The sequence below is a fragment of the Varanus komodoensis genome, unplaced genomic scaffold (assembly GCF_004798865.1).
Source record: "Varanus komodoensis strain SLA01 unplaced genomic scaffold, ASM479886v1 scaffold7_3, whole genome shotgun sequence".
NCBI classification, from domain to species: Eukaryota; Metazoa; Chordata; class Lepidosauria; order Squamata; family Varanidae; genus Varanus; species Varanus komodoensis.
Window position 1 is genome coordinate 6,270,493 of NW_025336480.1, and position 22,457 is coordinate 6,292,949.

The following is a 22,457-nucleotide window of genomic DNA, read 5'->3' on the forward strand; positions in this document are numbered from 1 at the left end:
TCCACAGGTTTTCGGAAAGTATTTTCCCTCGTGTATTGTTCATGGAGGATTATATTCGCGGTCTTGCAGTAGTTCTAGAAAAGAAGGAGAATGCCTGTTGATTGGTTTGTACTAAACATTATTCTAAGAGATGCTTTTTGTTCCTTTCAGGAGGAGAAATCTCACTGTGTTGCACCAGAGCAGTATGTCCTTATTACCAACCCTGCTTCTTGGTGAAGTTAACTTCCAGGTTATTTTAATGAAGAAGGAAAGATTGGACAGAATAAGACAATGATGTGCAAGCTCCTTTAAGTAACATAAACGAGATGACTACCTCTAGAAGGGTACACTCTGGTGACATCAAGAAGGGTGTTTTGACAAATGCACCTGAGTGCACATGTGCTGCGATATCCGAAAACTTACATGACAATAGACAATAATCAAAATGAAAAATAAGCCCCAGAGTCTTTGATTTGGTGGAGAAACTATCACACAAGAGGAACAGAGTTTTCCTCTGTTTTAATGCATGGCCATGAACAGAGAGCATCTGTTCCATTGCACTGCAGCTGATACATTTCATTAGCAGGTACTGTGAATTTATATGATTATATGAAGATTACACAAGAATTCAAGATTTCCTTTTTTTAGAATTCTAGTTTTCTGCAAAAACATTCTTTGAAGCCAAATATGAATGCGACACTCACTGCCTATGATTGCCAACACATCCCTCTAAAGTGGGGATCATGGCAAAAGGTTAGACAAAAGGTTATTGGTTTTCTCAGCGCCCATCCAGTGTGGCTGCATATGACCCTCCAGACTCGAAGGACGATGGGCAGCTGATGGAGGGCAGGAGGAGCACGTTGGCCAGGATTGTCTGTATGGATTGTCCCTCGCTGCCCAAAGCATTTTAGACTGCCCATTTCGGCCATCTAAATATTTCCCCTTTTTTTGAGGAGGGGCTGAGGCCCTGCTAGGATTCCTCAGAAGGGGGTGCCTCACTCCCTGCCTCCTCCCTGCTGGGACCTGCTCCAGAGGTGGCCTTCTGTCTCTGGAGTCCAGCCAGCCTTGAAAGAAGGCTCCAGTGACAGAAGGAGGACCCTCAAGGACAGTTCTGACCAATCCTTTGGCCTTCCAGACACTGTTGGGTGGACACAGGAGTGCTCGCTCTGTCCATAAAGCTTGAAAATAAAGCTGTTTGAACTTAACACTCTCAGGTTTAGTATTAACCTGAATGTCAGCTTTTCTGTTAAGATAATCACCTTGTTCTGTCTTTCAGTGCTGATGCATTTAATAGGTTAAAGTACCTATCTATCAGTATAAACTGGCATCTAGAGAAATGTTCTTATTCAAATCCTATATGCTTTGTTCCAGATTGTATTTGTAAACAATTCTCTCTAAATAGAACAAACATTTATGGGAGTACCCTCATCTGAAATGAAAGCAAATCAAGGTTAAATTCTCAAACATGGGCAGTCCATAATAGATTTCACACAGCTGAATCTAGCCATGGCACCAGGCCGCTCGTAAGAGTTCAAATGTTGCCATATGCAGCATTTTGCTGCTAGCTGAAGTGCTGGGAGAAAAGTTAACCCCTGCCCAGTGCTGGTATCTCCACTGTGTTGGGTAGATATGGTAAGTGTGATGTGGTCTGCAGAGTGATACTTGGATAACATCTGAAGTGTTAGAAATATTTAGGTCGTGGCTAAATAAAATTATGTCCTCCACTAGTAGGGAGGAATATGTTGTTCTGACATAAAATCATGTCCTTTTCAACCTTGTCACCTGCAGTTTTATGACGGAGATGGCAAGAGCAGTTTGGAATAAATTTAGATTTACCAGGCACAGCAGTTATGTCAGGTCACTTTTAATTCATTTCTTTCAGTGGTAAGCCAGCCTAACCAGTCACTGGCACTGAAAAGTGCACCAGCTGCCCAGCTGGCTGCCTCCCATTCCCGTTCTCTCGCTAAATGTGTTGAGGGCAAAGAGAGACAAGTCTGTCCAAGCTGTGCTAGTGATGAGAAGCAATTGAGCCCCCCCCCCCCGCCCCCCAATTTGTCTACACATGTAGAGAGCCAGTGTGGTATAGTGGTTAAAAACATGGGTCTGGGACTCAGACAACCTGGGTTCTAGTCCTTGCTCAGCCATGGAAACCGCTGGGTGACTTTGGGTCAGTCACAGACTCTTGGCCCGGCCTACCTCACTGGATTGTTGTTGTGAGGATAAGATTAAAAGGAGGAGGAGAATGATGCAGGCCCCTTGATCTCCTTGAAAGAAAAGGCAGGATATAAATATGATAAATAAATGGAAGGGAAGGGAAACGGAGACAGAAGACCCAGAAAAAGAGCAAGGTGCATTTGAACTGAAAAGAAAGCAGGGCCAGGATATGAATGTTGCCATTAACAGTATACTGGAAAGTATGGAAAGCAAACACAGAGCCCACTTGACTTTGAAACAAAGTGATGCTTTTATCTACCCAGTAATATAAAAAATAAGGCTGAAGCAGCTTTCATGTGATTGAGCCCCCCATGGAAGCTATTACGAAGTGAATCAACTTGTTAAATGGATCTGAATAAATTTCAACAGTGTACCAATAGTTGTATTTGCCTGCCATTTCATAACTATTAGAAATGAATGGGAGGGAGGGAGGGAGGGGCCGAAAGAACATAATGCTTCAGCCCAAGAGCAATCGCTGGAAATGCCTCTGGTGACTTGAGTGGAGTAGAGCACTGCTGATGGCTCTGTCATGGCTTGCTCTCCTGTTTCCTTGGCTGATGACCCAAAGCAGAGGGGCCCTTTAGAGGCAGGTCAGCAGGGGGACCTCAGGAATCCCACTACCCACTGGTCCAAGCCCTATTCTGCAAGAAAGAGCTCTGCAGCCTGTCCAGAGAAAGGGAGAGCAATCGCTGAGTCTGCCCCTGAAGCTGATGGGTCACACCACTCAAGGGACCCTAATTTGCACATCTACCACCTTACTCCCTTGTGAGCTCCTGACATACATGGTTCAGGAGGCCACATGGTAGTGCAACAGTGTCTGGGTTCAGCCAGACTTCTGATATTTTGAAAAATCTGGAGCTGGTGAGTGAGGAAGAATTGCATCACAACATACTTCAAACATGTAAGACTAGCATCCCGTTAATCATTGGTCCTGCTCGCCTCCAGCTTCCCCTTTGAATCAGGCTGGGCAAAGGTTTAGTACACCTGTAGTTGGTCTGACCTTTCCAGGCATCCTGTCCACATCCTTAGTTTGCATAAACTGGAACGCTTAAGAGGAGATCCCAGAGGTACTTCTACTCGCACTGCTGTAATGGCTTCATCTCGGCTGGAATGGATACGAGTGACTTTATCTGTAAAAGCCCGTGCAAATCAGTCACAGCAGGCAATTGAGCAGTCCTCTGCTCGTCTTAGGAGCCAAGATGTTAAAAGCCTTTAACTACGTGAAACAGCTCCCTTGCATAACTTAAAACAGACACAAAGATGACAGAGAAATAAAATTATTTGCTGCAATTAGTGTCACAGAATAGGCTCTAATATGGGTTATCGCCTGGATCATGTTACAATGAATTGTATTCATTGTAAGCCTTCCTCCAAAGTTGCTCTAGTCACCTCTGCCAACTCAGCATTACCAGCTCCTCAGACCACCTGGGAGGTAGCTTAACTCCATATTCAGGAAGATATTTGAGACCCAAGTATGTTGAACACCCAGGCCATTCCCTCGTTCCAAAGTGTGACCAGGGCTTCAGCAGCTTGTGTGATTGGGGAGTCCCTGAATGCCATCAGGAAACACTTGGATCCATTCTAGGGCGGACCATTCCTATAGGTTTCCTGCTCTTGTGGTTGTTTTGGGTGCTTCTGAGGCTAAACCGGATCTGGTGATGATGGGTCTGTGCAAACCAAGATGCCCCATAAGCAGAGAATGTGGCAGTCTCTCCTAGGTTTCCTCATGCCTAGATCAGCCTTTTCTCATTCAGAAAGAAAAAGAGGTCAGCGATGCATCCAGCTGAACATGTGGAGCCAGAAATTACTTGAGGGAGACTGTAGCAACCACACTTTCCTGAGCGGTGCCTGATAGGGAATCCTTGGAATGAGCATTGAGACCACCAGAACAATTCCCCAGGTGGGTGGGGGGCAGTGGGGGCAGGTCGAGGGGAAGCCAACTTTACCTCTGAGACCACTTCAGCCAGCTCAGGTAAAGAGAGAATTGGACACCTGGGTGAATGGTAAATCAGAAGAATTCTTATCCTGTCTTAGTAACAGGACTCAAATATTCAAAACTCAGTGGTCAAGCAAGGAGAATCCTGACCTACACCACTTCTCCATAGGCCAGACTGGTGCACAAAAAAGACACAAGTGAGACAGTCCCTTTGCCTGGTCTTCACGGCACATGCCAGGTTGATACATCCAGGATTACATTCTAAAATACTCTCCCCACCCACTCCTGCCACTCCATTTACTGATTTGGCATTCAGGAGCAAATCTTTCAAAGCAAGTCACAGTCCTGCTGGTTGGAAGATAGCCATCCTGAACAGTCCACTGGTCTTGCAGTATAATGACCCAACCGTGTCCCTCTTCCAGATGGCCCCCTGCCGTCTTTTCAACCAGTGGCTAAGCCTGGATCCCTGAAACGCATAGCGCTCCTCTTTTCTTCAGCACCATCCCACTCCGAAACAGCTTTTCTCACGGCACTTAAATCACATTGCATGCCCCCTCCAAACTTGACACTGCACTCAAGTATCTCTGGATTAAGATGACGGCACCGTAACCTTCAGAGCCATCTGAAGAGTCTTGCAAAGGGGCTACCTATGGTTGGTGCCTGAGTGTATTGTACTCCTCACAGGAAATAGCTGCTTCACATGGTAGCTCTCTCACTCAGCAGTTGAGGTTCTCTGCCTGGCTGCTGGCCCCTCACACAGTTGCTGCCAGACACTCATCCCAGCTGCACTGAGATCGGGAGGCTGGGGATTGCCCAGAAGCATCTCCTGCATTAGCATCAGTATTTCAATAGATTTAGGCAGTGCTTTTTTTGTAAAAAAAAGGCGCCAGGACTCACACACGCCAATCCCAAGCAGAGGGAGGCAGAGCCCTCACTATTTTACTATCAGATAGCAGATAGCAGACACAAAAGCAGCCAAACGATCAGTTTGCTGCTGATCGTAAAATCCATTGGAAAAAAAGGTGCCGACAAAAAAAGCCCTGGATGTAGGGATGTAGGAGGAAGTGTGCACCTCCAAGAGCCAAACAGGGACTCAAATGCAATCTGTGCAATGAAGTGATTTCCAGCTTGCAACAGAGGGTTTTCCGACATGCATACTTTTGAAAAATGCTCATGAAGGAGAGTTCTTTTAAAAAGTGCACACCAGCACCCTTCAATCAATGGAGGAAGACTGCATGTACTTCAAAAAAGCGCACATATGATGTATTCATTTGGAAAAAATGCACATCCATTTTTGCTCAGAAAGGAAAAAAGTAAAAGATAGCAATTGGACATACAATGGAACTAACTTGGAATTCAGGAACATACAATGGAATTAACTTGGAATTCAGGAAACTTGATTTAGTATGATTCACACATCACAAGTTAACATCATTATAATTTTATGTGTTAGGTTGCACTCTTAATTTCCCTCCTTTTTGTAAGCAACAGGTATCATCTGTTTTATGTGTACCATTTCATTCAAGGAGGCTAGAAATTTACTTTTTGTTTCTGGTACTTCATTATGGTGAAGTCTAGTCTGCTTTCAGATGTGGTTCTAGGACCTCCTTTTTCTAAGGTGGAGGTTCTAATTTTTGTACTTTGAAACGGGACCATCTTGTGTGGAGTGAATAGTGGCACAAATACGTCCACATACCAGCGAGCATTTTTTGTCTGCACATTATAACAACTCTGAAAGGTCCTCTCTGCGTAAGAGCTGCTCCACACAGTGGCTGTGAGGGATGGAGCCACAGGCTGGGGGAAGATCCAGATTGCTGCCATCGTATTGGCATCCAGATTGCTGCCATCCTATTGGCAGTTTGCTGGCACAGAGCCATGGTGATGCGTGAGCACGAGGATTCTCCCCACAACGGGGGTGAGTGCTGTGGTGAGCCACCGCATGGTCTGATGTACTGCGCTCCAAGCCATGTGATGTGCACCAGTAAATGTTCCCACTGTGGTACCGACACAACAGGCAGCATCCGACTGTATAATTTTGCTGGCTCAAATTATGATGCTCCAATAGAAACTTGGCTCTAAAATATTCACAAGAGAAGAATCCAATGAAAGTTATATTTGTCCAAATGTGGTTGTATAACTGCTTGCTCAAATGCAGTGCACAAGCATAACACACAAATCCTTGTGCAAAGGGAAGATTTGGCAGAAATCTGCTAGCATTATCTGAGTTTGCAGATCGCACTGTTGGTTGCTTCCCAATATTACATTATTACAAATTATTCTACTTAACCACTGGCAAGGTTTTTACGGAACCTTGGCAACTAGAAGTTTGCTCGCAGAATACAGTGTTTGCTGCTGGCTGCTAAATGCTTGGATAACCTGCAGCTTTGTGGAACTGAATGCTGAAATGGAAAATGCCTGCACATGTTGAGCTCTTGACATGTCTGCATGCTTGCGAATTTGGTGGTGGGCTTGTGACATCTGTTCTTTGAAAATGTGACCTCGAAAGAAATTCAGATGGGCTTTTATTTTTTTCACAGATGTTAACCATACATGATATTTTGAGAGTCTGTTTTTAAGCCACAAATCATTTGCAATATTTTAATATCAATGGTTCTCTTTTATTATGCTGGAATTTGTTTCATGGTATGATGTGCTGAACAATCAATCACTAGGGAATGGCTAATGAAGTAACAAATGCTGTTTTTCACTTCCATTTCTGTAACAAATGTACAGCTTGATTTTAAAAATGGCTTGCGATTCTTCATAATGCTTGCCCTTCAAAGAGTCTATTGGTATTCTGAACACTCTGTTTCTCTGTTAAAATGTGTAACAAAAACACACACCAAACCTGGTTTCAAAATGAGTCACTTAGAAATTATAAGCGAACGGCGTAAAGGATGACTCCTCTGCAAAAAGGAAGGGTGAGGAATAATAAACTGGCCACAAGGTTATTCTAACTTGTCAGGATTATGGAGTGAATACATTAATGTGGAAAGAATTTTACCTTTCTTAGAATGTTGGCCCTGTTTTTCATTTGATCTCATAATAATGTGTGCAAAATTATTCTGTTAAATATGCACTGGAAGAAGTGAAACCTACATCTGGGGGCTTAGTAGCCTTTGTTAAATTACCAACCGTTTGGTGAGTAATAAAGGGGATTAGCGATCTTTCTTTCTTTTTTGCTTAAAAAAATACTTTCTCAGTACAATGAATCCCAAAATTAATAATTTGGAGGACAAAAGCTGATTAGACACACAAATAAGGTAGGATTTCAAAAGGGTGTCTCAACATTCCATTGTAAAGTGAGTTAGTACTTAACTGACTGATCCTACACCTGTTTACTCAGAAGCAATTCACACTGGATTCAGTGGGACGTGCTTTCTCCTAAATGCAGTTACGCAAACCTCTTTGGGGAAAAGCACTATTCAATCACTGGGAATTATTTACAAGCAAGAATGTACGGCATTGCACTGCATTAATGTGTGCTCCTCTCAAGTAGACCCCCTTCAGGTAATGTGCCATATTCTAATTTTCACACCCATGGAACCCTCCTGGAGCATCCTTTTCACCCACTGGATGTGGGGGGGGAGGCAGGGGGAGCCAGATATACGTTGCATCAACCGCGATGATGGAAGTGGCCTTCCATGCACTCTCCTTTCATTGGCAGCCCCTGAAGACCAGATTCAGAGTTTGGAGACTGCTGAATGAGGTGAGCTGTATGGGGAAGGGGTTTCCCCAAAAATCAGGCAGAGGGACTTCCCATAAGCAGAACCCATTCTGCTGTGGATTGGCCCTTCTGACTGAAGATCCTGGATCTAACCCATCGTGTGTGCCATTTGGGGGCAATGGCAGCTAGTGACGGGGAAGAGGGCGTGACTTTGTGAGCCTGGACATTTCAGGGAATCCAGGAGGAGCATCCTAGGAGGAGGGACCACGAGCAAGCTCGGCACACAAGAATTTGGGCAGAGCAGTGGGAGAGTGGCTTGTGCCCCTGCTGCACCCAATTCATCTCAACCTTGTTTAAAAACATGGCATCATTAGCAGCTATACTGTGGCAGAAAGGCAGCATTAGCCTGATTGCAAGCTAATACTGACCCTTCAGGTGCCCTTTCGCTACTATAGATGGCATTTTATTTGAAATATATATTTGGCTCTGAGGTGTTTGGCCTGGGGCAGGGAGTGGGGAGGACTAGGAGTGAAAATGGCCCCTGAATTTCCTGATATTGCCACCCCTGCATTGAATCACCACATAGAGATTTATGGCCAAACTGCAAAAGCCAGTCATTCCCTTCAGGAGCAATGCAAGAAAGGTGGCACAAATGGCTTGCCCCAGAGGGGCATGTTTTAAAAGGCTTTGCAGCAAAATACAAAGCACGTGGACTGAGCAATCTGACTGTGTTTGGTAGCACTTACCCCAGAAAGGGTGCTCAGGCCTTAAACCTTTCTTCAGGAAATTCTTCCTTCAGGAACAGTGTCTTCTCACCCAGAGTGTATCAAATGCAGACTAGAAATCACTCTGACTAGGAGCTTGATGCGCTATCAGTTTCAGAGGTTAGATTGTAGTTTACAATTATATTTGCAGCATTAGTCAAGGGGATGACAGCTTGCCACATTACGGAGCCAATTGAGAGAACGGAGGGATCCTGCTTATCGTGGAAAAGACAGTTTCATGGATGAATATGAAGAACTACAATAGCTCTGAGAGCAGGATTCTCCAGAACTAACCTTCTCTGGCGGAGAATGGGGGGTGCAGGGAAAACCATTCTATGGGAATTCCCTGCCTCTGGAAAGATGGAAAGCACCTTGTTTGGACTGGGCACCTGAGGGAGCAATGGTGAGAAAGAGGAACTGAGGGAAAAGCAAAGATGTGACATGCAGTTGGAAACATGAAACCAGACTATGCACAATAAGAACACCTTTGCTCATTTTCCTGTGTTCACATTTGCTCTGTTCAAATGACAGCCCCTGAATGGGGAAGGCGTTCTGTACCCCGTATTCTTGTGAAGATGCAAGCGCTTGGAAACGCATGGCTAATTAGCATGCCTGTGCACATGCACTCTTCTCTGTGTTCCTCTTTGAAGCTGATGACAGTCTGAGACACAGTAACTACATGACAATCCAGCCAGGTCATGCATTTATTTATTTATTGATGATTACATTTATGTTCCCTCTTTTTTCCTCCAAGGAACTCATGGTGGCTTCCATGGTCCTCCTTTTCCCCAATTTATCCTCACAAAATCCTATGAGGAAGGTCACCCTGTGAGTTTCTTTTCTGAGCAGCACTAGAACCTGGATTGCCTGCCCAGTCCATCTGCTCTAACCACTAGTTAATACTGCCTCTCTGTTTGATCTTGGGATAGGCAAATCCCCAGTTGGAATGCTTCTGGGGGAGAAAAGAAAGCAAGAGATTAAGTAGAGGACAATGTTGCTGAAAAAAAGATTTTACAGTAGTCTTTGTGAGGTCCATTCACAGCCAAGGGGCAGCTGGTATACTTGGTCTTAAACACATGGAGGGGCAGGAAGCACTACAAGGGAAGTGGACCTGGCCACTGGAACTTGCCAAACTAGAAAGGTGGAGAACAGATAAATCCTGGGACGGTATAAGGACATCACTAGAATATATGCGGCAGGAAAGGGAAAATCTATTTTCAGTAAGTGTCTTTGATTCAGAACAGGCTGTCTTACACAGTCTGCATGGGTGAACTTCTAACAAGCAAAGAATTGCAGGTAAATTAAGTTTTAGGATACATATGACTGCAAGCGCCTTTCATTTATTGGTCCAAATCAATTGACTGCAACTGCAAACTCCATGATTGCTTCGTCCTTCAGTGAGCAACCTAAATTGCTTTCCTGTTTTAACTGTACCTTTTTCTTTTTTTGCATGTGAGCAAATGGCATGGAAATCAAAGGAGCCCTAGTCAACAAGGGCAGAAGGAGTGCCTGAGGATGCCACAATGTGAGTTCAACAGGAAAATAGAAGATCTGACAGATGAATTCCTGAGGGTAAGTTACTTAAAAGGAGACAGGAGCTGGGTGGAAAAAAAAGGTTGCATTTCTCACAATATTGCTTAAGAATGCTTTAAAGACTTCATCTTGTAATATTTTTACAGTTAAAAGTGTAGCAAATCATGGTGCGGTTTCTTGGAATACACTAAACTAAAAGTAAGCCATCTTGTTATAAAATGAACATTTTGGGGATGTGTAGCAGCTGGTGTAGGAATACAGGGAAAAATTCCAAGGACATGCAAAGGACTTTGAACTGTGTGGTACTGTTAGCAATTAAGTGGAAAGTCAAGGTCAGGAAAATGAAGTGTGTATGTGTGTAATTATTGCAAACTGAGAGATTTTATACTGTTGCTGTTTTAATGTGTGTGAAAGACGCACATTACAATGTAAAAGACTAAAATGGAATGACCAAGATAAAATTTAAAAGAATGTCTAGCAACAATAAAACTCACAAATCAGTTTTAAAACATCTCTTAAAATATCATCTTCGTTTCATCTGTTCATCTTAAACAGAGGAAAAGGTAATGTTAACATGGTTCTCTTCTTTGGATTTTTTAAGATGTGCAAATAAAATCGCTTTCAACAGTACTGTTCCCCCTTAAACAATGTAATTGGATATTGGAAATCCTCCAAATTATTGAATATCTACTGAACAATCACAGGACATTTGACACTTGCTTTTGCTATCTGCTGATATTTAGTCTGAAAATTTGATATGAGAGTATTGGATAGATTATGATTTCTACATTACATCTATACCTCATCTTTCTTTTGCAAGGGACTGAAAACGTCTTTCAAGGGTTTCCCGATCTCTATTTTATTCTCACAACAAACCTGTGAGGTAGACTGGCCCCAAGTCACCTACTGAGCGTCATGGCTGAGTGAGGACTAGAACCCAAATCTCAAGGGTCACGGTCCGACACTCCAACCACTACACCGCTGTGGCTCTCAGATCACATGGTTCACATGCAATATTGCTTATCGACAGTTTACCAGCAGCCCCCTCCTTTTAAATCATGAGTTGGCTGCCTAAATTGAATAAGCAAGCATAGACATAGGTGGCACACCGTTGGTTCTTTAGCAACTTGTTGATTGCTAATCGAAGCAAACCTGAGCTGGAATTCCATCGATTGCCTTGAGTTGCAATCATACACATATCTTTCTGGAAAAAAGCTCCAATGGGTTGAATGCAGACTTAGTAATAGATCATTGAAATCAGTGGGACTTAATTTACTTATGACTAACTTCAGTTCCATGTACTTTAATGGATCTAATCCAAGCATGACTGTGGCTGGATCCAATCCATTGGATAGAGTGGGACTTGCTTCCAAACTAACAGACATAGGATTACTCTGTTGGCATGTTTTTAAGAAGTAAACCAAATTTCTGCATTCATGACATTGAAGTAAAAATGAGCTCCTTCATTTGTCAGGTTGTAAAGAATCCAGTCACCACCCCAAACTAGTCCTCAAGGCCATAGTAAAACTTTACAGTTTTTATATTTATGAAGCATTTCATAATGAACAAGCTGTCAGACCTGATGATGTTTTATCAGAATTTGAAGTGCATGATCAGTCATGTGTGAAGAAGTAAACTTGAGCCTACCTTCTGAATTAAAACTCCTAGAATGGACTTGGTTTCTGTTATTACTTTTTAGAGCTAACAAATAAGCAGCAACTGACACCTGTTCTAAATTTTATGCACTGTGCAATACTACTTGTCAAATCAGAGGTAAACCCTATTAAGATCCATGGAACTTACTCCCAGGTAAGTGAGCAATGCAGTCCTGTCTGTTCTGTCTGAATGACAAAAGCCAGTTTATTTACTTATTCATTATATGTATGTCCCACATTTTTCTTGCACCGAATCCAAGGTAGCTTGCATAATCCTGCTCCTTTCTATTTTTATAATCACAACAAGCCTATGAGGTCGGTTAGACTGAGAATCAGTGACTAGCCCAAAGTCACAGAGTGAACTTCACAGCCAAGTGTGACCTAGACCATGATCTTCCAGGGCCCAGTCTAACCACTGCAACACACTGGCTCTCTTTTAAGTGTAGAAACGTGTACACACATTACAGGACTGAAAGCATGCCTGATTTTAACTCCCAGCTTTCCTCTTTGGAATGCCTATATCTACGGAGGATGCCTTAACTTGGAGTCCTGCATTGAGTAGGGCTTGGACACACTGGCCTTTTTGACCCTTTCCAATTCTACTTTGACTCTATGAGTTGGCTACAGATTTTAGCTGGATCAACTGCGCTGGCATAAGCAGACTTCCCTGCCCCGTTGTTCTCAGGGCACCTGCTCCAGACCCTGGAAAATGCTTCATAAAGAGCCCGAAGACCCTGCTGGATAGGGTGAATTGTGGTGTGAGAAGAAGTGGGGGATCCCCAAGCATCGTTGAAAGGACTTCCTGCAATGGAGTTCTTCCATTCATGGAACCACAAGAATGCGGTTCCCACATCTGAAAAACACAATTACAGCAAATTGATGAACACTTGTATCAAATTATCAAAGAAGGGCAGACTTTTTAATAATTAGAAACAGAGATCAAAGGTATATAAAGGTGGGGAATGAAGGAGGAAGCTAAGACACAGAAAATCATGCATAAAGCATTCATTTTGCTCCAAAATTATTTTGCTCATTTTGCTCCAAAATTATTTTACAAACACTGTCCAAACTCTGGATCTTACTGGGTTCTGGGTTTTTAGTATTTGAGTTAATATTACTTTCTTTTTAATCATCAAGGAATCTCGTTCTTTCCAAACCCAGCATATATATTTACTCTGACAATCTGAAATGTTTTATTTGTTTATTTATTTAGAAGACTTCTATGCCGCCCCATTCACCGAAGCCTTGGGGCGGCTCACAACAATAAATAAACTTCAAAATAGAATACTATAAATTAACAATATAAATTAAGTCGCCCTGGCCAAAGAATAAAATGAATAAATAATATTAACAATTAAAATAACATTCGAATAAAAAGGTCTTTGCCTGGCGCCGAAAAACAAATAACGATGGCGCCAGGTGAACCCCTCTGGGGAGAGCATTCCATAGATTGGGCGCCACCGCAGAGAAAGCCCTCCTCCAAGTACTCACCCTCCTAATTTCCTTCACGGAGGGTTCCCGGAGAAGGGCCTCTCCCGCAGATCTCAAGGGGCAGGCGGGCATATATGGATGTAAGCGCTCCTTCAGGTAACCAGGACCCAAGCCGTTAAGGGCTTTGTAGGTCATCACCAACACCTTGAATTGGGCCCGGACTTCAATGGGAAGCCAGTGAAGCTGACGGAGGACTGGAGTCATGTGAACATAACGCCCAGTCCCCGTCAGCAGCCTGGCAGCTCTATTTTGAACCAGTTGAAGTATCTGGACCGTCTTCAAGGATAGCCCCACGTAGAGCGCGTTACAGAAGTCAAGGCGGGAAGTCACCAGCATGTGTGTCACTGTCGCCAGGCAGTCGTACTCCAGGTAGGGGCACAGCTGATGGATCAGCCAAAGCTGAAGGAAAGCGCTCCTCGCCACCGCTGTCACCTGAGCTTCCAATGAAAGCTCTGGGTTGAGGAGCACTCCCAGGCTGTGAACCTTGTCCCTAAGAGGGAGTGCAAGCCCATTTAGGACTAAGTTCAATTCACGCTCCCCGAAGCCCGATCCGCCAACCAATAGGACCTCCATCTTGTCTGGATTGAGCTTCAGTTTATTGACCCTCATCCAGCCCATTACCTCGGCCAGGCACCGGTTCAGCACAGCCACTGCCTCACCTGGATTGGTGGAAAACGAGAGGTAGAGCTGGGTATCATCAGCATACTGGTGATTCCGCAGCCCACACCTCCTGATGACCTCTCCCAGCGGTTTCATGTAGACCTTAAACAGCAAAGGGGACAAGATGGATCCCTGCGGTACTCCATGGCATAGCTGCCATGGCGCAGAGCCATAGTTCCCCAGCACCACCTTCTGGAATCGGCCATTGAGATAGGAGTGGAACCACTGCAAAGCAGTGCCTCCAACCCCCAATCCCGCTAGCCTATCCAGAAGGATACCATGGTCAATGGTATCGAAAGCTGCTGAGAGGTCCAGAAGAACCAACAGGGACGCACTCCCCCTGTCCTTCTCCCTGCACAGGTCATCGTACAGGGCGACCAAGGCAGATTCTGTACCGTACCCGGGTCTGAAGCCGGACTGAAATGGGTCCAGATAATCAGTTTCATCCAAGAGTGCTTGGAGTTGTCCCGCCACCACCTGCTCCAACACCTTGCCCAGAAATGGGATGTTGGCCACTGGTCTATAATTAGTGGCCATCTCTGGATCCAGTGATGCTTTCTTCAGGACCGGTCGGACTACCGCCTCCTTTAAAGGGGCAGGCACCCGACCCTCCCTCAGAGAAGCGTTAACCACTTCCAAGATCCAGATCCCAATCCCGTGCTTGGCGTTGTTTATTAATCAAGATGGGCAAGGGTCCAATACGCAAGTGGTGGGACGTACTTGTCCAAGCACCTTGTCCACATCATCAGGCCGCAATAACTGAAATTCATCCATTAATTTTGGACCAGATGGCGACATTGGTATCTCCCCAGAAGCCTCTGAATCACTAGTAGAGTCTAGCTCATGACGAATCTGAGCGATTTTCTCCCTGAAATGCTTGGCAAAGTCGTCACAGTGGGCCTTCGAGGATGGAACCAGATCTTTCTTAGGGCCAGGGCAGACCAGGCCTTGTACCACTCAAAAAAGCTCCGCCGGATGACATTTTGAGGAAGCAATGGAAATGGAGAAGAATCTCTTTTTCGCCGCCCTCCCCGCCACAGCATAGGCCTGATAATGGGCTCTTAAGTGTGTTCGGTCAGATTCATCCCGTGATCTCCCCCACCTACACTCTAGCCGTCTCCCAACCTGCTTCATCGTCCGCAATTCAGGTGTATACCAAGGGGAAGAGTGGGCTCTGCCTGGCGGGAGACGACACTTAGGAGCGATCATGTCAACAGCCCTAGTCATCTCCCCATTCCATAGTTTGACCAGAGCCTCGACAGGAGCACCAGTCTTGTCAGCCGGAAACTCCCCCAGGGCCTTCAGGAATCCGTCCGGATCCATCCGGCTCTGGGGACGGACCCACACAATCGGGTCTGCACCCTTACAGAGGGAGAGGCCGCTCTCGAGCACAAACCTCACAAGGAAGTGATCTGACCATGACACGGGTGTCAGACATAAATTCCTCACCCTCGGACCACCCTCTTCCTGCCCCGTCGAGAAAACCAGGTCCAGAGTGTGTCCATGTTCATGGGTCGGGCCTGTGACATGTTGAGACAGCCCCATGGCCGTCATGGAGGCCATGAAGTCCTGAGCCGCCCCGGTCAGACCAGTCTCGGCATGGAGATTGAAGTTCCCCAGGACCAACATCCTGGGGGTCCTCAGCACCAGGTCTGAGACGATCTCCGTCAGCTCAGGCAGGGAGACTGTTGGGCAGAAGGGTGCACGGTACAGCAACAGAATCCCCAATCTTTCTCGATCACCCAACACCAAGTAGAGGCACTCCAGCCCTGGTCTCGAAGGGACTGGAAGTCCCATGAGGGAGATGGAGGCTCGGTAAACCAAAGCGACCACCCCTCCCCTCCCCTCCAGGTGTGGACGGTGCTGAACCAGATACCCGGGTGGGCACATTTGAGAGAGGGCAACATCCCCCCGCTCTTCCGCCCAGGTCTCTGTTATGCAAGCCAGGTCGGCCCCCTCATCCACAATCAAGTCATGGATGAGGGAAGATTTATTGTGGACCGACCTGGCATTGAGCAGCAGCACCGTCAGGCCCGAGCAGCGATTGATAAGACTACCTGGAACCCTCTGGCTGGGGGCAGAACCAGAAGGAGGGATGGGTGTCAGCCATCTGTCCCTCCTTCTACTACGCAGACACGTTAAGCCCCCACCGCTGTAACGTCCATGGCCCATGACCACCCCAATGGCGGCGCCCACGCGCTCCCCAGGAAACTCAACTGTGAACATGGCCAGGGACGACTCCATAAAAACAAATTAAAATACAATAAAACTTTAAAACAGTAAAAAACACCCGCGCACCCCACGCCGCCCCAATCCGGCGTTGCTCTCACAGACGCCGGCGGTGGGGGGAGCAGAGAGGGGCGTGGAAACCCGCCTGGTGGCAAGATGGCGGCACCCTCCTCCACACCGTTGACGGTGGCCCTGGCGTGGCCCTGGCGTCCTCCGTGCCCAGGGTGGCTCAGCGATGGCCGCGGGAGCGGCATCAGCTGGCCCCCGGCTCAGCGGTGCGCCTCAGGTCCGGCGGCAGCGGCAGCGGCAGCAGTGCGGCGCGGTGCGGCAGGTGTTCCGGGGAGGGAGGGGGAGGGAGCTCCAATCCTGCCCATATGTATGAATGAATTTAACTCACGGATGCTTTTTACGGTAGACCAAATGACAGCCAGCTTTTAAAGTGTGCATTATTTAGTGCTTTGGCAAGTGTATGTCTTTTGCAAACGATGTGTTTTGTTTTTGTTTGATTAATGACACAAACATTTCAGCATGGAGTCAAGATGGAATGTTTTAATATTAATGATCCCTTATTTAAGGCCTACTTAAATCAGGCATTCAAGCTGAGCCTGGGGTTACTGGATTTCCAGCCACCCTGTTGGCCTTGATGACTTTTCTCTCTCCAGGGAATACAGATAAGAAACAAGCCATTTGGCCTATTTTCAAGCTCACAGAGCTCAACAGATTGAGGACCAAATTCTGCAGCCCACTTCCCGCCTCATGCCATCCCTCCTCAGGGCTCTTCTTCTTGATGAAGAATTATTCGGGTGTGAGGCACACTGATTCAATGTGCCAGACACTAGCACAAGCTCTCCACCAATCCCACACTGATCTATCTATGCCAGCAACATTGATCTATCTATGCCAGCAACATTGTCTAAAAGAGGGGCTTCACTGCATTGCCCCCACCGTCACTGTCGCCACCACATTTGCTAGTTAATCTAATGCTGCGGGCAGGGTGAAATTCTTTTTCAGAGAAGCCTTTGGGGTTGCATTCTAGAGCTGGGGGTGGGGACCCAAGGAAAAGGGGTGGGGCAAAAATACCAATATTTTGTAGCGTAAAGCTCTTCCTGCCAGTAGCAAGGTCTTAGGAGAGGCACTGCAAGCATTCAGAATAGCAGAAATAACTGCACAACAACCGGGAAGCCACCAAACAGGCAGTGAAGAAGAGTGGATACTTTGCATTTTAGAATAGCATGGAGGTTTCCTACCCGAGGAGGCAGCAAGATGCTGATTTTGGAGGATTCTTCCTTCCCATTGCAGGCCCAGCACTGCTATGGAGGTGGGGTGGCTACCTATTGCCAAAAAAGAGAAGCAAGAAGAAAGAGGATACGGATTTGCATACAAGCTGGAAGGCTCTTTTCTTTAGTGTGGCATTGGAGTGGGCAGCCGTCCGGTAAAGGACGCCATCAAAATAGACGAGAGTCCTTTGGCAGCCCTTGAGACGGAGGGCCACTGAACGCAGCGGTCACCCTTTCCAGGACAGTTTTTCAAGGACACAGTGCGGTGCTGCATGGGAGAAGGGGGATGAGCAACAGTGACTTCTCCCTCTTGGCACATGCAGGGCCACCCCTGTATACAATTTGGGATTGAAATCTTCATGTCTGTGGTAGGAGCAGCTAGGCGGCAGCACAGGCAGGGATGGCTGGATGACTGACATATGCAAGATGAGCCAAACACAGGTTGATCCTTATGTAATACAATGAAATAAAGGTCCCATTTCCCAGCTGTACTATACCCTGTAAATGATCACGTCCTGTCCTAGCATGAGAAACACTGATTCTCGAATAAAGGGGACCCACGGGGGTGCTGCCAACACCTTCTATTCCCTCCTCCCTCTGCCAGGAAAACCAGTTTGAAACTGTGGGTGGACAGCGGTACTTTGAACACCTTCCTGTCCTAAAAACAGCTCTTTTATATTTCAGACACCTGCAAAGAATCACTGTGGCTGATCTGAGAAGAAAACAAAATTATATTTGCTTTAAAAGGAGCCAGTTATAAACAGTTGATCAAAAGAAGACACTGCTATCAAGAGACACTTTGAAGCAGCCTGAAGGTTTTGCTTTGTTTTAGATTGCACGTTCCTTGCTATTTTGTAAACAACAATGACTTAAATTGCTGTTGGAAGGGAGCATCAAGGATATCTTGGGTCACTAATACTGTCTTTGAAGTGAAGAGACTGTAAAGTTCCACCATTTTATTTTAGTGTATGTTTTATTGCTACCTGCCAGGTATCTGAAATATAATCTCTTCCGAAAGCAGGATGCAAATGTCATTCCTCCCGTCCTGCCTGACTGTGCAAGCTGCATCCTCGCAGCTTGGGTTGCACTGCATTTGTATTCCGAGGATCGAGGGGCCACAGAGCATTCCTGGGGGAGGGGGGCACAGGCCGAGGGGAACAGGGCCCTGGCAATTTAGTTGTGGCCCCTACAAGCTGTGCCTGCCAGCATTTCCCCCTCTGCACCGTTACAAAGGGGCTGGAGTCTTGTCCGTTTTTTGCTTCTGGGTTCCCAAATCACAGATAGCTCACTCCAACAGGTGCTTTCCAACCACAGTTCCCATCGCTGTCAACAATGCACCAAGCAAGTAGGAACTGATGGGAACTGAAGTACAAAACAACCAGCTTGGAGGAGGCAGGGGAGGGCAAGTGTTCCCTACAACCTTCCTTTCCTTATCTCTGCTGCATGCCCTCTGCATCCTGCCATTCTTCTATATTAATTTCTCCCTCCCTCCCTCCGCCCCAACCACCAGTCCCCTCAATCCTCTGGTTAAAAATAAGCTTTTCAAGATGCATTGTTCAGCAAGAAAGAGATGTGTCCAGAATCCAACAGAATATACATTATGCAGCATTGGCCATGGCCAAGGGTTGAGCTCTTTTCTGGCTGCTGGCCTTTCCAGTGGCCCATAGAACTGTCCTTTAACGGCAGATTTATCTGAAGTGCTGATTTTTGTAAATCATGGATAGGGAATGTGTGGCACTCCAGATTCCATCATCCCTTGCCATTGGCTCTACTATTAGAACTGAAGGGAGTTGGAGGCCCTCAGCATCTGGACAGCCACACATTCCTCAGCCTTGCTGCAAGTCAAGCTTCAAGCTGCTGCTAAGAGGAGAAGGGCGTGTGCAGCCATGTTTTGGGTCAGTTGCAGCCGGCTTCTGCCTGGGGTAGCCACGGTCTTTTTCTGTGGGGGTCTCTGTAGCATTTATCACCAAGAGATACTGAGGGGCTGAAGCTTTTCCTAGTTATTTTTGTTGCACTTGAATTATAAAATCAGGTTTAGAGTGAGTAATACAAAGTGCCTTTTTTTGGAAGGCAGCTATAAGGAACCTTCCAAAAAAGAGAAAAACGGTGGATTTACAGACCACAATTTATCTGAGGATGACTGCAACAGTTCGCAATGTGTTAACTTTTCAAAACCATGCTTTTTGAAAGTCTATAGGAGATGCTGTTTTACCATTTCATCAATGGTCCTGCCCTGACTCTTCCTTTTCGAGTTGATTCTAAGCCATTTTGAAAACCCGGCTAGTGCTGATCCAGGAAACACACCATCCGGCGAAGGGGGAAAGTGTTCCTGGGTGAGCTAAGTGCACCTTTCATTCTTGCTGGCTCTAATGATCCATTTGCAGCTGGAAGTCAGAAGGGCACGCCTCTGTAGCAACCCTCCCCATGTTACCTTTGTTGGTAGGACGACTCTTTTCTTGTAGGCTTAAAAGGAACTGACTTTATTCTTACAGTCACTTTCTTCAGGTTTTCTTCTTTGAAAATAAGCTTCTGTACAGGCCTGCCTCTGATGGCTTCAACAGGGGCAAGTGAGCCATCGGAGGAAGTGTTTTCTGCTAAATGGGACCGCCTTCTGAGACACGGATGGTCATTCTTGAAGAAGATTGTCTGCCTTGACTAAATCTCTTACTCCCCCCACCCCCCCATGCCTGAGTCAAGCATTAGTCTGAAAGCTTGGTCAAATACGGAGTCTGCCATCAATTAACACTACTCTGTCCAATGGATTTATGGGGAATTCTGTCTTTTGAGGTGCACCAAACCGCCAAATCCTTATTGGTAGAGCCTAATGAAAATATTTTGCAGCTGGTGAAATTTTGCGTCTGCCTTGATTGCATGATTGTAGCATTCGCTGGCCTGTTGAATACATGTTGGTATTAGGTTTGCCCTTGCATGCGTTTCTAACAATATCTAGAAACAAATTTGCATTACCTTAAAGTGCTTTTACAAAATTAGAGAAGACAAGGCAGGGTGCTACGAGTGAGATCCTGGGCAAACTATCGTAGGGCCCTTTCATATCTGAGCACACGCCATCTCTGATTGCCCAAGCCTCTGGCTGCAGAAGCTGCAGAGGGGCTGGCCAGGAGGACGCCCTCTGGCGGTGCTCTCGGCAGCTGGCTGAGCTCAGCATGGGCAGCCTCGACAAACAGCTGCGACTCCTAGAAGGAGACAGGCCCGAGCAGCCTTCAGCGGCTTTCTTAAATCCCCTGCTTCACCCCTGAGCTTCTCCCTCTCTCTGACTTGCCCAGGGAACTGGAAGCACATGCAGCGCTGCTTCCACCCTCCCCTCCCTCCTGTCTCCTTTACGAAGAAAGTTTGCAATGTCTTTTCAAGGAACAGCCAGCTGGAAATGGAAGAGTGTCCATGTCTTCTCGGAAGTAAATCCCATTATCCTCAATGGCACTTTCTCAGAAGATTGGATTGTCGTCAGTGGTGCATAGTCCTGGGAAAGGAAGCATGGGAGAGGGGCCGCAGTGCTCACTTTTGGGTGGAGGAGAGCAGGAGGCACTAGTTGCCCCTTGTGGGTGGTGGGGGAACAGCAGTTTGCGGTACTACGGCTGCCCCCTCTTTTCCTCCCCTCTCCATCTGCTTCTCCATCATTTTTTGCGAGGGGCAGGAAGATCGGTCAATCAGTTTCTAGAACCATTTTTATTTAAAATCTCCACTCCTTTGCACTGAAGAAAATTTAAAGGGCCATTCCCAGAACACACCATTTCCCCATCTCTTCTTGCTTCTCCTGCCATTGCATTTTTGTGTGACACAAGATCACATTGTCAACACAGTGAAAACATGCTTCATCCAATAGGATGCGCCCCAGCGGTGGGAACTGTGTTTACATAAATATCGGGAAGATGCTCCTTAATACATGGAAGGGGCTGAAGGGCAGACTGCTCCTTATCTCCTTCCCTGGCAATTTTCCATTGCTGCTGCTTTCTGAATGCCTCAAGACCAAAAGAACCATTTTTGTTTGGTTCATGTGTTGTAAAATGACCTTTTAACCAGGGGGAGGAGGAGGACCACCAGCTTTAGGCACCCAGCAGGAAACAGCACAACACAGTCCCAAGGCAGGAAGTCCCGGTTAAGTCTGCTAGAGGGATTTTTGGAAAGCTCACGCTGCTGGATGGGCTGCAAAGCCCAGAAGAATGGGAACCGAGTTAAAAAGAAATAGCACGTCATGTGTATTGTTGCCACCACATTACAGCAAAGTAACCTTGGAAATTGGCTCAAAATTGAGAAAGAATTTTGGCAAGGCTGAATACTGTTGCCCTACCTATTTAACTTATATGCAGAGCACATCATGAGAAAGGCGGGGCTAGATGAATCACCAGTTGGAATTAAGATTGCTGGGAGAAATATCAACAACCTCAGATATGCAGATGATACCACTCTCATGGCAGAAAGTGAAGAGGAACTGAAGAGCATCTTGATGTGGGTGGAGGAGGAGAGTGCAAAAGTTGGCTTGAAACTCTACATTAAGAAAACTAAGATCATGGCATCTGGTCCTATCACTTCCTGGCAAATAGATGGGGAAGAAATGGAGGTAGTGACAGATTTTATTTTCTTGGGCTCCAAGATCACCGCAGACGGGGACTGCAGCCATGAAATTAAAAGATGCCTGCTCCTGAGGAGGAAAGCTATGACAAAGCTAGACAGCATAATAAAAAGCAGAGACATCACCCTGCCGACAAAAGTGCATATAGTCAAGGCTATGGTTTTCCCAGTTGCAATGCATGGCTGTGAAAGCTGGGCCATAAGGAAGGCTGAGCGCAGAAGAATTGAGGCCTTTGGATTGTGGTGCTGGAGAAGACTCCTGCGAGTCCCTTGGACTGCAAGGTGATCAAACCGGTCAGTCCTAGAAGAGATCAACCCTGACTGCTCTTTAGAAGGCCAGATACTGAAGATGAAATTCAAATACTTTGGCCACCTAATGAGAAGGAAGGACTCCCTGGAGAAGAACCTAATGCTGGGGACAATAGATGGCAAAAGAAGGAGGGGACGGCAGAGAATGAGGTGGCT

At 46.2% G+C, this 22,457-nt stretch overlaps 1 protein-coding gene across 4 annotated transcripts in view; it reads left to right on the plus strand.

Moving 5' to 3' along the window:
• Positions 1 to 22,457, plus strand: part of PRELID2 (PRELI domain containing 2) — an 84,837-nt gene that overhangs the window by 44,000 nt on the left and 18,380 nt on the right. The window contains exons 7-10 of one of the 4 annotated variants that reach the window (XR_006417025.1): positions 151 to 565; positions 10,018 to 10,132; positions 11,793 to 11,902; positions 18,090 to 18,419. The gene's annotated coding sequence lies outside the window, so the exon portion shown is untranslated. Of the gene's footprint in view, positions 1 to 150; positions 2,573 to 10,017; positions 10,133 to 11,792; positions 11,903 to 18,089; positions 18,420 to 22,457 lie in introns of those variants that run through there. The other 3 variants (XR_006417026.1, XR_006417024.1, XM_044454328.1) reach the window with 3 other exon arrangements.